This window comes from Oncorhynchus masou, chromosome 15 (assembly GCF_036934945.1).
Source record: "Oncorhynchus masou masou isolate Uvic2021 chromosome 15, UVic_Omas_1.1, whole genome shotgun sequence".
Taxonomy (NCBI): Eukaryota; Metazoa; Chordata; class Actinopteri; order Salmoniformes; family Salmonidae; genus Oncorhynchus; species Oncorhynchus masou.
In genome coordinates this window covers 52,714,203-52,729,441 of record NC_088226.1, presented here as the reverse complement: position 1 = coordinate 52,729,441, position 15,239 = coordinate 52,714,203, and positions in this window count along the sequence as shown.

Below are 15,239 nucleotides of genomic sequence, written 5' to 3'. Positions count from 1 at the left end.
CAAATCTACCAAGACCTGGCCGTCCCTCTAAACTTTCAGCTCATACAAGGAGAAGACTGATCAGAGATGCAGCCAAGAGGCCCATGATCACTCTGGATGAACTGCAGAGATCTACAGCTGAGGTGGGAGACTCTGTCCATAGGACAACAATCAGTCGTATATTGCACAAATCTGGCCTTTATGGAAGAGTGGCAAGAAGAAAGCCATTTCTTAAAGATATCCATAAAAAGTGTTGTTTAAAGTTTGCCACAAGCCACCTGGGAGACACACCAAACATGTGGAAGAAGGTGCTCTGGTCAGATAAAACCAAAATTCAACTTTTTGGCAACAATGCAAAACGTTATGTTTGGCGTAAAAGCAACACAGCTCATCACCATGAACACACCATCCCCACTGTCAAACATGGTGGTGGCAGCATCATGGTTTGGGCCTGCTTTTCTTCAGCAGGGACAGGGAAGATGGTTAAAATTGATGGGAAGATGGATGGAGCCAAATACAGGACCATTATGGAAGAAAACCTGATGGAGACTGCAAAAGACCTGAAACTGGGACGGAGATTTGTCTTCCAACAAGACAATGATCCAAAACATAAAGCAAAATCTACAATGGAATGGTTCAAAAATAAACATATCCAGGTGTTAGAATGGCCAAGTCAAAGTCCAGACCTGAATCCAATCGAGAATCTGTGGAAAGAACTGAAAACTGCTGTTCACAAATGCTCTCCATCCAACCTCACTGAGCTCGAGCTATTTTGCAAGGAGGAATGGGAAAAAAATTCAGTCTCTCGATGTGCAAAACTGATAGAGGCATACCCCAAGCGACTTACAGCTGTAATCGCAGCAAAAGGTGGCGCTACAAAGTATTAACTTAAGGGGGCTGAATAATTTTGCACGCCCAATTTTTCAGTTTTTGATTTGTTAAAAAAGTTTGAAATATCCAATAAATGTCATTCCACTTCATGATTGTGTCCCACTTTTTGTTGATTCTTCACAAAAAAATACAGTTTTATATCTTTATGTTTGAAGCCTGAAATGTGGCAAAAGGTCGCAAAGTTCAAGGGGGCCGAATACTTTCGCAAGGAACTGTACCTCTTCTCCACTGGTGGCGTCTTGGAGCAGCCTCAGGGATAAGTTCAACTGCACGGGGGGTACGAACAAAGGATCCAACTCAGGAAAGTCGTATTTCTGGTTGTAATGCTGGGGAGTTACTGCTGCTCTGATACCCAAAAGTTATTTCCGGATGTATGTAATAACACAAAAAATGTTCTGGGCTAACAACGTAAGAAATAACACCAAAATAACTAAATACTGCAGAGTTGCTTAGGAGCTAGAAACAGAGCTGCCGGGTCTATCGGCGCCATCTTGAACGGTCTGTGGCTCGGGTGACTGAGGTCCTTAATGATCTTCTTGGCCTTTATTTGACACAGAGTGCTGTAAATGTCCTGGAGGGCAGGATGCTCATCCCATTCCCAGCAATCTAGAAGGGAAATGGAGGGAGAGATGTTTTTCTTCTCTTACACCACTTGTGTTTAAGCACGTCTTGGAATAATATTTAAATAATTATACAAGATATGCTGAAATTCTGCTTTGTATTTTTTTCTAGAGTTCTCATCTTTTAGAAAGCTTACAGACGGTCACTACTTGTATATCCATCTGTGTTAGTCAGGGAAGGCTCTTACTTATTATCACCTACTGAAAAGAACTGACGATAAAATATTATAGTAAATTGTAAAAAATAAATAACAGAAAAAGGGTTGTCCGTTTTTTGTTTGACGTAATAATGTTCAATTGGTTGTCCTTTACTCTTGACTGCTTCAAATAAAGCTTTGGCTAGCAAACGTTTAAGCATGAAGAACAAGACCCTCTTGAATTGAATGAAGCTGGGAGGGATTAAATACATTTCCTGTTCCTAATCTGGAAATTAGCCCTCGAATGCCAGTGGGAAAAGACAGGCACTTTTCTTGGGGATTTTTAACCCTTTGGAGGAAACAGTGTGACCGAGACATGGAACCCGGAACCCAGAGGCCAAGCTGGTTGGTTGGGTTTAAGGTTGGAACCAGAACAGAGTTGAACAGGACAGAACTTTCAGGTCTATTAGAGTGAAATGTGACTGAGGGTTGGTATGAGATAAAACATGAAGGAGAAAGAGCCTGCCATCCTTCCCCATCATTGAGCGACCGCGCCCTTGAGGTCCCGTTCATGGAATCCCAGTAATGAGAGTGGAAATGTCAGCTATGATACACTCAGAGTATAGAAGGGAAACAGAGCGCCACACAAAGGCCTTTTATGCTGCCTGCCTTCTATTTCCTCTGCACTTGTTTTCCAACTCTTTTGTGACTTGATTAGTGGGTCCTTTCACACATTCTCACATGCAGAAAGAGAGCTATTTGCTTGCAGATTATTTTTAGTAAAGAACAGACTGCCCTCATTGTTTTGGGTGATGGTCGTGGTCATAGTGGTGATGGTGGTAGTGAGTGAGGGATATATGGTTAGGGGATTGGAATTGACTTCCTATCTGAACGGTGTCCTCCAGTTGGGAAAACACAGACTGTCTAATGCATGCATGGCCGCTCTGTGACAGTGGTGCTACCACTTTCTGAACAGAGGATCACTGATGGGGGACGCAGTAATGACAATAATTATATTTAGATAGTACAGTTAGTTAGTTGAAAGCTAAAAGTGACATTAAGCTGGTATGGGTGTTGGACACACAGGATGAGCAAGATGCCACTGGTCTTCATGTTGTCATCGCCACTGAAGCAGCTGACCTTGTAGTGCCAAAGAGTAACAGCAATGTGTTCCTTGAACTGATCTGAGAACCAAAAGACTGGCTGTACACATGGCAAAGTAGGTTACGTAGTTAATTAAGAAAACTTGGCTCTAAATCCGCTAAGTATGATCAAGTTACCCCCCATAGAGATAGTGGGGAAAAAATGGGAGACAGGAAATAACAAAATCCTGTGTAAAATTATAAAAAGATGAACCTGTCAAAAACGGAGTCTGGCGCCTGGGAGTATGGCATTAGATAAAATAACCTCTACACGACTCCAGAGGAGGATGTGTGGTAAGGACAGCCATGTAGAGAGAGATGGTACAGTTCTACATACTGGACAGAGAGCGTTGGAGAGAAAGAGAGTGAGAGAGAGAAAGAAAGAAAAAATGAGTGAGAAACACAGAGAGAGAGTGAGAGACACGGAGAGACAGAGCCTGAGACAGAGAGAGAGAGAGAGTGAGAAAGAGAGCAAGAGAGAGAGGGAGAAAGAGAGATAAAGAGATAAAGAGATTTCCTGGGTTAGAAGGTAATAGAATATCCTTCCAAGGTTTCTGTACTACAAAGAGAGAGGTGATCTCAGGTGTGAGGCCCCTTTTCCCTGGATCTGATCAATCATACACAGACAGTTCCCCCAGGACAGAATCACAAGGCCATTACACCTGTCTCATTACCACACTTTTCAACACCCTGGATGTGAAGAGAGAGAGACAGTCATCTCCACTTCCACACATTTCAATGCCACTGTTTCCTCATAGACATACATCTACTGTCACTACTATCACTACTAATGTGTTTTGCTCCACTTTAAATGACAAATAATGATGTAATTTTTTAGTGATGGTGAATGGTGTCAAAACCCATGTTCTGTAATTTATAACAATACGTCACCAAACAATTCAAAACAACATAACCTCACAACCTCCTTAAACATATTGGATGTGGGAGCTTTGAAATGTGTTTTTCCAACATGTATTTTCTCAGTGGCAGAGCACTGGGGGTTACAGTGGCAGAGCACTGGGGGTTACAGTGGCAGAGCACTGGGGGTTACAGTGAAAAGGTGTTCTGTTCTGGAACTCACTGTCTGTAACGACGTTCTTCGTTTGTCGAAAGAGAGTCGGACCGAAATGCAGCGTGTTGGTTACTCATGTTTATTAATGGAACAAACGCGGTACATGAAATAACTGATACAAATACAAAAAACAACAAAACGGAACGTGAAACCTAATTACAGCCTATCTGGTGAAACTACACAGAGACAGGAACAATCACCCACGAAATACAAAGTGAAACCCAGGCTACCTAAATACGGTTCCCAATTAGAGACAACGAGAATCACCTGACTCTGATTGAGAACCGCCTCAGGCAGCCAAACCTATGCAACACCCCTACTCAGCTGCAATCCCAATAACTAAGAAACCCCACTACGAAATACAACAACATAAACTCATGTCACACCCTGGCCTGACCAACTAATTAACGAAAACACAAAATACTAAGACCAAGGCGTGACACTGTCACAGAGTGGCTGACTTTCAACAAACTCAATCCTGCGATAAAGTTTCACATGCTTGCTGAGTTCACCACAACTGACTGACGGGCTAGGCAGAGGGGAACGGGACCAGCCAGCCAATCACTGTGTAAACCTGCCCCTCTGCTCAAACCCTCCTCCATCTACCTGCTGCTCTCTGCCTCACCTGGCTGGCCTTTTCTGCAGCAGAACACAGCACAGGCAGCCTGCTCTCTTCTCTTTGTCTCTTTAAGCTGCAGTCTGCAGTCCATCTCAGATGCAGGTAAAAACAGAGAGGGGGGGGGGGGCGACAGAGAGACACCTGAAACCTGCATGGAGTGTTTTTGGAGAGGCCTGGGCCATTGTGCCTGTCGTTACCTGTCTGGGATAAACAGCAGCAGGCTGGGTGAGCTGAGCTGCAAACCCTGGTCACACACTAAGCAAACTCTCCCCAGGTGTGCATGCAGAGCCGACCCTCCGTCAGCATCCTGTCATGCACAAGATGTTTATCCAATTTGTCAAGGTAATCTTTCCTCAAACAAGCGCTGGGCCCAGTCCCCGGGACACACTGACTGACTGGCTGCTGGGCCTGAAATGCAACCCCTGGGCGCTGGGCCCAGTCCCCGGGACACACTGACTGACTGGCTGCTGGGCCTGAAATGAAACCCCTGGGCGCTGGGCCCAGTCCCCGGGACACACTGACTGACTGGCTGCTGGGCCTGAAATGCAACCCCTGGGCGCTGGGCCCAGTCCCCGGGACACACTGACTGACTGGCTGCTGGGCCTGAAATGCAACCCCTGGGCGCTGGGCCCAGTCCCCGGGACACACTGACTGACTGGCTGCTGGGCCTGAAATGCAACCCCTGGGCGCTGGGCCCAGTCCCGGGACACACTGACTGACTGGCTGCTGGGCCTGAAATGAAACCCCTGGGCGCTGGGCCCAGTCCCCGGGACACACTGACTGACTGGCTGCTGGGCCTGAAATGCAACCCCTGGGCGCTGGGCCCAGTCCCCGGGACACACTGACTGACTGGCTGCTGGGCCTGAAATGCAACCCCTGGGCGCTGGGCCCAGTCCCCGGGACACACTGACTGACTGGCTGCTGGGCCTGAAATGCAACCCCTGGGCGCTGGGCCCAGTCCCCGGGACACACTGACTGACTGGCTGCTGGGCCTGAAATGCAACCCCTGGGCGCTGGGCCCAGTCCCCGGGACACACTGACTGACTGGCTGCTGGGCCTGAAATGCAACCCCTGGTCTCCATCTCGCTGCGTCAACTCCATTCTGCCTCACAGCAAACCAGAAGTAATCATATCTCCCTTAACTGAATTATCTGGCCAGCTCATTTGCTACGGGAGTTTAAAAGAGTGCTTTGAATCGACTTCATCCCTCCTCAAGCAAATCAAGCAGTGCAACACACTTAACACATGTCCACTCCTTAATGGAGCCAATATCTGTTGACTTTTTCTTCAGGATTACAGCATTCTTAATGATGTCAGTTTTACTGAAGAAAAAAAATGGCATGTGAATTTGCATAAACAACACACACTCCAACAGATACACACTCTCTCTCACATGCATGCACAGCTACACGCAAAGTAAAAAATCCTAGAATGTTTCAAAGCTGATCATTTTATAATGAATCTTTTCATTTGGCATGCTTCGGATTACTTTAAAGGGATTTTGGGGGACTATTTACATGCATTTAATGATTCACTAACTTTATATTTATAGAGTTTGGTTTATCAACGGATATCATCTTCAAATTATAACGGCTATAAAACAAACCTCTGAAATGATGTACTGCACAATTACACGGCTACAGCACATATTCATTTCAAATTTGTGACAACATCTATGAAGTTAATGTGTGAAATATTAAGTCTTAAGAGGATAGAGGAAAGTCTTGGAAATCACGTTCAATGCCGCGCGTCTACTACACTCTAACTCTAGCATTAAAACGTGTAGTAGGAAGCTGTAGAGACTCAGGGACCCTGTAGAGACCCAAATTATTTCCGGCAAAAGAAAAACCCAGCTTGGGGAAAAAATAGAAAAAATAACACTTTTCTATGTTTATGGAATGTTAGAGCTCAGTCGCTGGGCAGAGAGAGACTGAAAGCTTAAAAGTACTGAAAATACAACAATTTTGCACAATCATGTGAGAAATCACAGGTAAACAGAGCCTGAGCACCGATAAGAATGCAAAATGTGAACAGTGAATTCCAGCTAATGGATAAATCACAAGGCTCAGATCAAGACCAAGTAACACATAGGTTTCAATGACTTCAGAGAGGCCACATGCTTTAAATTTGTGTTAGTGATTCAACTGTGTGCCAGGGGTTGGCTGGTAACTAAATGGTATACTAGTGTTTTAGTGATGAGAAACAGACATGACTGAACGGATTTGACAGAATTTAGGGCTTTGTGTGACAAAATATCACTGTCTCAGCCTGTGGGGCAACTGTCATTAGCACAGTGGCCACTCTCACACAGTAATATCTCAAAGTCACATGATCAAATCCCCCAAACAGTGAGTAATACCATGTCTTTTCTGTCTAGTTCTCTGTCCTCTCACATGGTTAACCTGAAGAGGCTGATTACTTCTAGTTTAAACACACACATACCTCATTGTCTTGTGAGAGGCTGCTGCACCGGAGAGAGTGCTGAAGGCATTTCTCTGGACACACCTTCACCTGCTGTCTGTCTGAGCAAACACCCGGCCCGTCCAGATATACCACACTCACCCCACCCCTAGCCAATGTGCGTTCTGGCACACATACACACACGGTCGCACGCACGCACGCACGCACACACACACACACGCACGCACGCACGCACGCACGCACGCACACGCACACGCACACGCACACACACACACACACACACACACACACACACACACACACACACACACACACACACACACACACACACACACACACACACACTCATACTACCCCTCGGGCCGTGGAAGTCTCTGAGGTGAGCGCCTTAATGAGGAACACAGACATTGCATTGACACTGCCCGCTCAGTCAAGTGCTTGAATCTGAACTTTGGATGAGATGGTCACATTCCTGAGATTTCATCAATCGGATCCTCATTACTTGAATTCTTAACTGGGCTTTACATTCAGTGTCCTCTATACATAGAATCCTTAGCTGCCACATTAATTTCTGAACAAATATTGACATATAGCCATTGATTCTTGAAGACAAAATGTATACTTGCCTCATGAGCTCATGAGCTGTCGTATGCCATCAGAACCCAAAATATAAGCTTGTTTAACTTCAATACTTGTACAAAATGTAAATGTAAACAAACATTGTATCACCTCAAAACATGGTAAAACTATAATTTTGACATCATGGATGGTCAGTCCTTGCATCCATGGCTCTGTCAGATTTGAGAGTGGTTCAATCTCTCCAGGCCCATCCCTTTTTTACCAAAACAGAGGTGGTGTGTCCCTTTGTTGTTGTTTCAACTAAGGATTCTGCCTTTAAATAGATGTTAACTGCTTAGGGCAGGAGGACAATCTGCTAGTTAATCATATCATTTGGGCCAGTCCCAAGTATGTCTGTTCTAATCAAAAGCAGAACATCTGCACTCAACCAACCAATAGGCCACTTTTCTTTCTCTCCTGCAGATTATTGAATAATAAGCAATCATGTAACATTTTACAAAATTTCATCACACAGACGGACGGACGGACGGACGGACACGCACACGCACACGCACACACACACACACACACACACACACACACACACACACACACACACACACACACACACACACACACACACACACACACACACACACACACACACACACACACACACACACACACACAGAGTGTGTCTTCAGCACTTTCTCCAGTGTATCCGCCTGACAAGGAGGTGCGTGTGTCTCCATACCGCCCCAACAGATCCATGGACGATGCAATCTCAATTGCCCTTCACACTGCCTTCACCCACCGAGATACTGTAAGAGGAAGACCTATGTGAGAATGTTGATTCATTGACTATAGCTCAGTATTTAACACCATTGTCCCTTCCAAGCTCATCATTAAGCTGAGGACCCTGGGACTGAACACTTCCCTCTGCAACTGGATCCTGGACTTCCTAACGGGCTGACCCCAGTTGGTAAGGATAGGCAACATCAACATCAACACCGCCACGCTGACCCTCAAAATGGGGTCCTCACATGGGTGTGTGCTTAGACCCCTAAATGTACTCCCTGTTCACCCACAACTTCAGGTTTGCTGATGACACAACGGTGGTAGGCCTGATTACCGGTGACGATGAGGAGGTCAGTGACCTGGCTGTGTAGTGCCAGGATCCCCAGCAACGGGGGTTGCATTGGAGTGGATCGAGAGCTTCAAGTTTCTTGGTGTCACTATCAAATCACTAAGAAAATCAAACTTAAAATAATCCACTCACACGTGCACAGTCGTGAACAAGTTGCGACCTCAGGAGGTTGAAAAGGTTTGGCATGGGCCCTCAAAACCTCAAAAAGATTGACAGCTGCACCATTGAGAGTATATTGACTGGCTGCATCACCGCTTGGTATGGCAACAGCACCGCCCTCGATTTCATGGCTCTACAGAGGGTTGTGTGGACAGCCCAGTACATCACTGGGGTCGAGCTCCCTGCCATACAGGACTCCTATATCAGGCTGTGTGAAAGGAAGGCCCAGATAATTGTTAATGACTTCAGCCACTTAAGCCATATACTGTTCTCTCTGCTTCCACACAGCAAGTACCGGTGCATCAAGTCTGACACCAACAGGCTCCTGAACAGCTTCTATCTCCAAGCCATAAGACTGATCAATAGCTAACAGAATGGCTACACAGACTATCTGAGTTGACCATTGTATTTTATTTGGATTTATCAATGCATATCCTCAAGGCTCTACACACTCACGCACACTGACACAGCAACACAAACATAACATGCACATACAGTGCATTCGGAAAGTATTCAGACCCCTTGACTTTTTAAACATTTTGTTACATTACAGCCTTATTCTAAAATGGATTAAATCCCTCATCAATCTACACACACTACCTAATAACGACAATGCAAAAACAGGTTTTTAGACATTTTTGCAAAAAAACAAAAAAACTGAAAAATCACATTTGCATAAGTATTTTGACCCTTACTCAATACTTTGTTGAAGCACCTTTGGCAGCATTTACACCCTCGAGTCATCCTCACAGCATGACGCTGCCATCACCATGCTTCACCGTAGGGATGGTGCCAGGTTTCCTCCAGACGTGATGCTTGACACAAACTCCAAGCAGGCTGTCATGTGCCTTTTACTAAGGTGTGGCTTTTGTCTGGCCATTCTACCATAAAGGCCTGATAGATGGACTGCTGCAGAGATGGTTGTCCTTCCCGGAAAGTTCTCCCATTTCCACAGAGGAACTCTGGAGCTCTATCAGAGTGACCATCAGGTTCTTGATCACCTTCCTAACCAAGGCCCTTCTCCCCCGATTGCTCAGTTTGGCCGGGTGTCCAGCTCTAGGAAGAGCTTTGGTGGTTCCTAACTTCTTACATTTAAGAATGATGGAACTTCAATGCTGCAGACATTTTTTGGTACCCTTCCCCAGATTTTTATAAATTTGCAAAACAATCTAAAATTTGGAGAAAGTCAAGAGGTCTGAATACTTTCTGAATGCACTGTACAGTTATACTGACTCTACACACACGCACGCACACACACACAATCATAACTTACACTGCTGCTACTCTGTTTATCATATATCCTAATGCCTATTCACCTTACCCCTATACATACCTACCTCTACCACTTCATCACTGCACATTTTAAATATGGTATTGAAACTGACCCTGTATATTTTATCTTTCTTTCTCGTGTTCTTTTAATTTCTTACTTTTATTTCTCTATTGTTTTTGTTTTACCTTGTGTTATTTTTAGTGCTACATTGATATTGATGACTGCATTGTTGGGTTTGTAGCTTGCAAGAAAGGCATTTCACTGTACTTGTGCATGTGACATTAAAATTTGAAACTTGAAACACAGAGAGACACACATACACACATGCACACAGATACACACACACACACACAAGATACACACACACACACACACACACACACACACACACACACACACACACACACACACACACACACACACACACACACACACACACACACACACACACACACACACACACACACACACACACACACACACACACACACACACACACACACAAACACACACACTCTCTCTCTCGCCTTGTCTTCAGCTGTGTTTTTGTGACTTGTTGGATGTTTTTCCCCAGGTAGGCAGGCAGGCAGGCAGGCCCAACTCAGCACGGCGAGTGGCCCACACGGAGGGGAGTGCTGCTGTGCTGGGGGTAAGTCTTCAGACAGCCCAGAGCAGTGGGACTGGTCCAGATGGTTACTCAGAGCTTTAGCAGCAGACCAGGACCAAACAAGAGATCATTCCACAGAACACCTACCCACTGGCTACCATTTTATCACAGGGGGCCCACTATCTGGCACGTGTTTTTGCATGCACAATCATTTTATCGGGATACCACTTTGCTTGATGCAGGCTCATGAAACGACTATAATGACAAGATGCTACAAGACGTACAGTAACACAGACAGTGTTCCACCAGTCAAGCCCTGGGCGCACTCCTGTACAGCTAACAAAATGTTTATCCCTTTTTCTTTATGTCAATTACAGTGTCAATGACTCATCAGCTGCTTGCTTAGCATACAGCCCAGCACATATTCTGATCTGAACCTTAAAATCCCTCTGCCGCTGTGACCTAATGACACAGCTGTATCCATTTCAAGAACAATAGAGGTAAGGTGTCTTCCCCCAAGGATACAGTAGCTGGGTGAGGGATCCACCTTGTAGTCTAAAGCAACCCCATCTCACTTCCTCCATGACTACACATCATATCGACACATTCTCACAGACTAACAAGACATTGAGCAACAAGGCCTGTTGGGTTGATTAGGGTGTGGAAAGGTGTGAAACTTGGCTCTGTGTGTGTGCGTGTGTGGGTCTGTCTGCTCCTGCCTTCATGTTACTGTAACCTTAATAAGTTGTTTTAACTCTACATAAAGTATTAATGGATATCCATAAGAAACACATTAGAAAGACAAAAAAGTTTGATAATTTATTTCTTTTGAAGAGCTTTTCTAATTTACTAATGTGGTGTTGTAGGACTATGTGGTTCTAGTGTACATTTACAATTGGGCTAGTATGTTGTGTAACATTGTAGTGAGTCTAAAGTGGAAGGACTGGGGTGGGGGTGGATTTAGAGAAAGGGGTTGATTTACATTTTTTTTTTAAAGTTTAAATCCTCTGTCATGTAGGAAGTAATGGAGCATGACAGTTCCATGTTTTTTTAGGACCTTTCACCCTTTGTAGTGGTGGCATGAGAGCCCACCTAACAGAGCCCGTATGTAGACCTCATTGTTTCATCAGATTAGTGTTGATGCTGGAAAACTCCAGCGGACGTGGAGCTTGTGTGCACAGTAAGCCTGCTATGATTGTCTCCTCAGCCACACTTCTCAAAAAAACAACCAAAACCTTCTCCCAAGCTCATTACATGTCCTCCTTTCTGCATTACATATGCAAGAATGGGAAAAGGGTGGCGATAAATCACAGAAAAGCATTACGCTTTCAAAATGTATCAGTTTACTTGAGTGGTCCAAAGTTTGAAAAGGCTTGGAGAGTCTGTGTGGAATAAAAGAGACACTCACAGTATTGACAATTCAAATCCAAGTGCACAAGACACCAAGTACAGTTAATTAATGCTGGCCCCTTAAGTAAAACCAATTTCCATCAGTTACTGTATACAACTTAAAATTATCCAGATGTTAATCGCAGCAAGTCTGTGAGGAATTGGCCTTTCCCCTTGCCTCCATTCTGACTCAGATCTTATCTCTTTGACAGGCTCTGCCAGACCGGGGTCTCCGCTCAACCAGGGTTGGGGAGTACATTATTAATTAAGGTGTCAGTCACTCATCAGAGCATGCTTAGCATCCATCCCAGCACAAACTCTCATCTGAACATTAAAATCCCTCTGCCACTGTGACCCAATCACACAGCTGGATCCATTTCAAGAACAGGAGAGGTAAGGTCTTTCCCCAAGGAGCGCTGGGTGAGGGATCCATACATGTAGTCCGATTACATTTTTTAAAACTCTAATCTGTTACATTACCAACAAAACAAATTTGATCACATCTAGATGATTACTTCATGGATTATTTTTAAATTCAGAAAGGATGTTTAGCGAGAAAAACATACATTAAACACCTTCCTGTTTTCTTAATTCAGCATTGAAAAAAGGCACAAGTTTAAGTTTGTTCCACGTGAGCGAGTGTGACTACAAGTCTAAGGCTGGAGTTACACAAAGCAAATGTCATGCTATTTTAGTTACAGTTGCGGTTGCAAGTGACATCATCTCAAGCAACTTTGCTTTTACATGAAGCAACTCAAACGTGATTACAATTGTATGCAACAGCCAATCAAATTGAAGCTGCTTCTGTCATACTGTTTGAGAATTCGAAACTCACCCATGTCCTGCGCTTGAAAGACTTCCTGTGTTGGATAGCCCTAGCCAGCTAGGTAACATAGCATCCCTCTCTGTTTAAGCTGGGTGTTTAAGTAGGCTAAACTAGCTAGCTAGTTGCATTCACTAGCTAAGTAAGTGAAAGTGAAACTGAAAAAAATGAAATATAGCTAGCTTGCTCTCTCTCACTCTTGCTTCTCCTTCATTTTTTAAGAAATTAATTTGTTCAAAACTGTTCAAATTTGATCTTTCTCTCTCTTTGAGTCAACTACTCACCAAATGTTATACACTGCAGTGCTAACTAGCTATAGTTCATGCATTCAGTATTAGATTAATTCTCTGATCCTTTGATTGGGTGGACAACATTGTCAACTCTTGCTGCAAGAGCTCTGATAAGTTGGAGGACGTCCTCCGGAAGTTGTCATAGTTACTATGTAAATCTATGGTAGGAAGTGAGAATCACGAGCCTCCTGGGTTTTGTATTGAAGTCAATGTACCCAGAGGAAGACGGAAACTAGCTGTCCTCCAGCTACACAATGGTGCTAACCTACAGAGTGCTGTTGAGGCTACTGTAGACCTTGATTGCGAAACAGTGTTTTAATCAACTATTTGGTGACGTGAATTTTTTTTGTATCGTTTTATCTAAAAATGATAACTTTTTTTTGTTTCAGTATTTTTATTTTTATGAAATTCACTGAGGAGGCTGGTCCTCCCCTTCCTCCTCTGAGGAGCCTCCACTGACACACACACACATACACACAGACACAGACACACACACACACACGCACACATAAACAGACGTCAAATGTATCAACCCCTACAAAAATTGTTCATCAATTATTATTCACATAATAATTAACATTTCCTGTTGCTGCAGGATTATTAACCTGCTGTAGAAGAATGGGCTCAAATCAAGATCTTACATCTGTATCTCTGCTTTAGGATTACTTCCTACAGGAAGTTAGCCTTTAATCCTCTAGGGATCAAGTAATTAGTGACTCAAAATTAGGTTCATAGCATTCACTATACAATAGCATATGTCAAAAGAAACCATTTTTAAGAAAATCTTTTCCCCCAATAAGTTGTAATTTACCTATACAGTATATTTATATAGTATACACTATATCAAACAGTAATTAATTGAAATTATCACACTGTCTGCTGGCAAATGAATGTTAAAGTTTTCATTGAACTTCCATAAAAATTTGTAAATTGACACTCACTTAATCAAGGAATAGAAATATGTTACTCAACAGGTCAGATTCGTGTGTTTGCTAACCAACATTGGATTGGGCGTGATGTGTTTATGTGTGTGTGTGAATAAGGGACAGAGAGCGTGATTCCGGCTGTAACACCAGCTTGTCAGGCATCAGTGGGCCTTCTCCTGTCGTTAACCTCAGCAGCTGTCAGCGCACAGTTGCAAGCGCCTAGACGACTTGAGACAAGCCCCCAGTGAAGCAGAAAAGAGGGCCGGTGACGGCGGGGCGAGGAGCCCCAAAGCAGATGTCCTGTGACAGCTCTACGCTGGGCTGGGATGCAGCTGGAGGCAGCTGCATGGCCTCCTGGAGGAAGGGAAGGGCATCTGCTTTGGGGCTCCCCCCTCTTCCTTACCACCCGTCCCGCAGCTGTATCCAAAAAAAGAGGATGGGACAGTTTGAGATGAGTCATTGAGTGAACCGAGGAACCCCTATGGAGACTCCCATCCCATTCCCATATTGTAGGTTCCTAACTAACCAACTAACTAACCACCCGCTCTTATGACATGCAGTCTTTCTCAGTGAGCCAGTTAGGGACAGTTAGGAGTCCAGCAGCACCCTGTGGTGACCTCATGCCACCGTGTCTGTCTGTCCCTCAACCTGTTTACGGCACACTGGGTCAGGAGCGGTCAGGCAGAACACTGGGGCCCCATTTCAGATGACGTGTCACATCTCTCTGCATTTCTAGACATTGAAGTTATCCCTCTTTCACTAAGCAGCCCATCTCATCAGTAAAGAGCAATACGGTGCTGAACTACATTTTCATGCTATCATATTTTTTTCCTACTTAGTAAAAAATGATTGTTTAAAATATCAAATATTTTGACAATCTACTCTTTATTTCTATATTTTACATTTTTGTCATTGGGCTTTCGCTGTCTTTACCGATTTTCATGAAATTGTCAGTATTTGTTTTTATTTTGGACACAACAGCACACTGAACATTTCAGTTATAAACATTGAAGTCATACATTTTCATGCCAATGTAGTGAGATCAACTCTGCAAATTGACTTGTTGAGCCAGAGAATAAGGTCATACTCAGATTAGACATGAGGGTTTGAGTTCCACAATAGGCCTTCCTCTTATCATACTACATCGGCTGTTTGGGTTTCAACAGGTTTCACATCACTGCTGCTT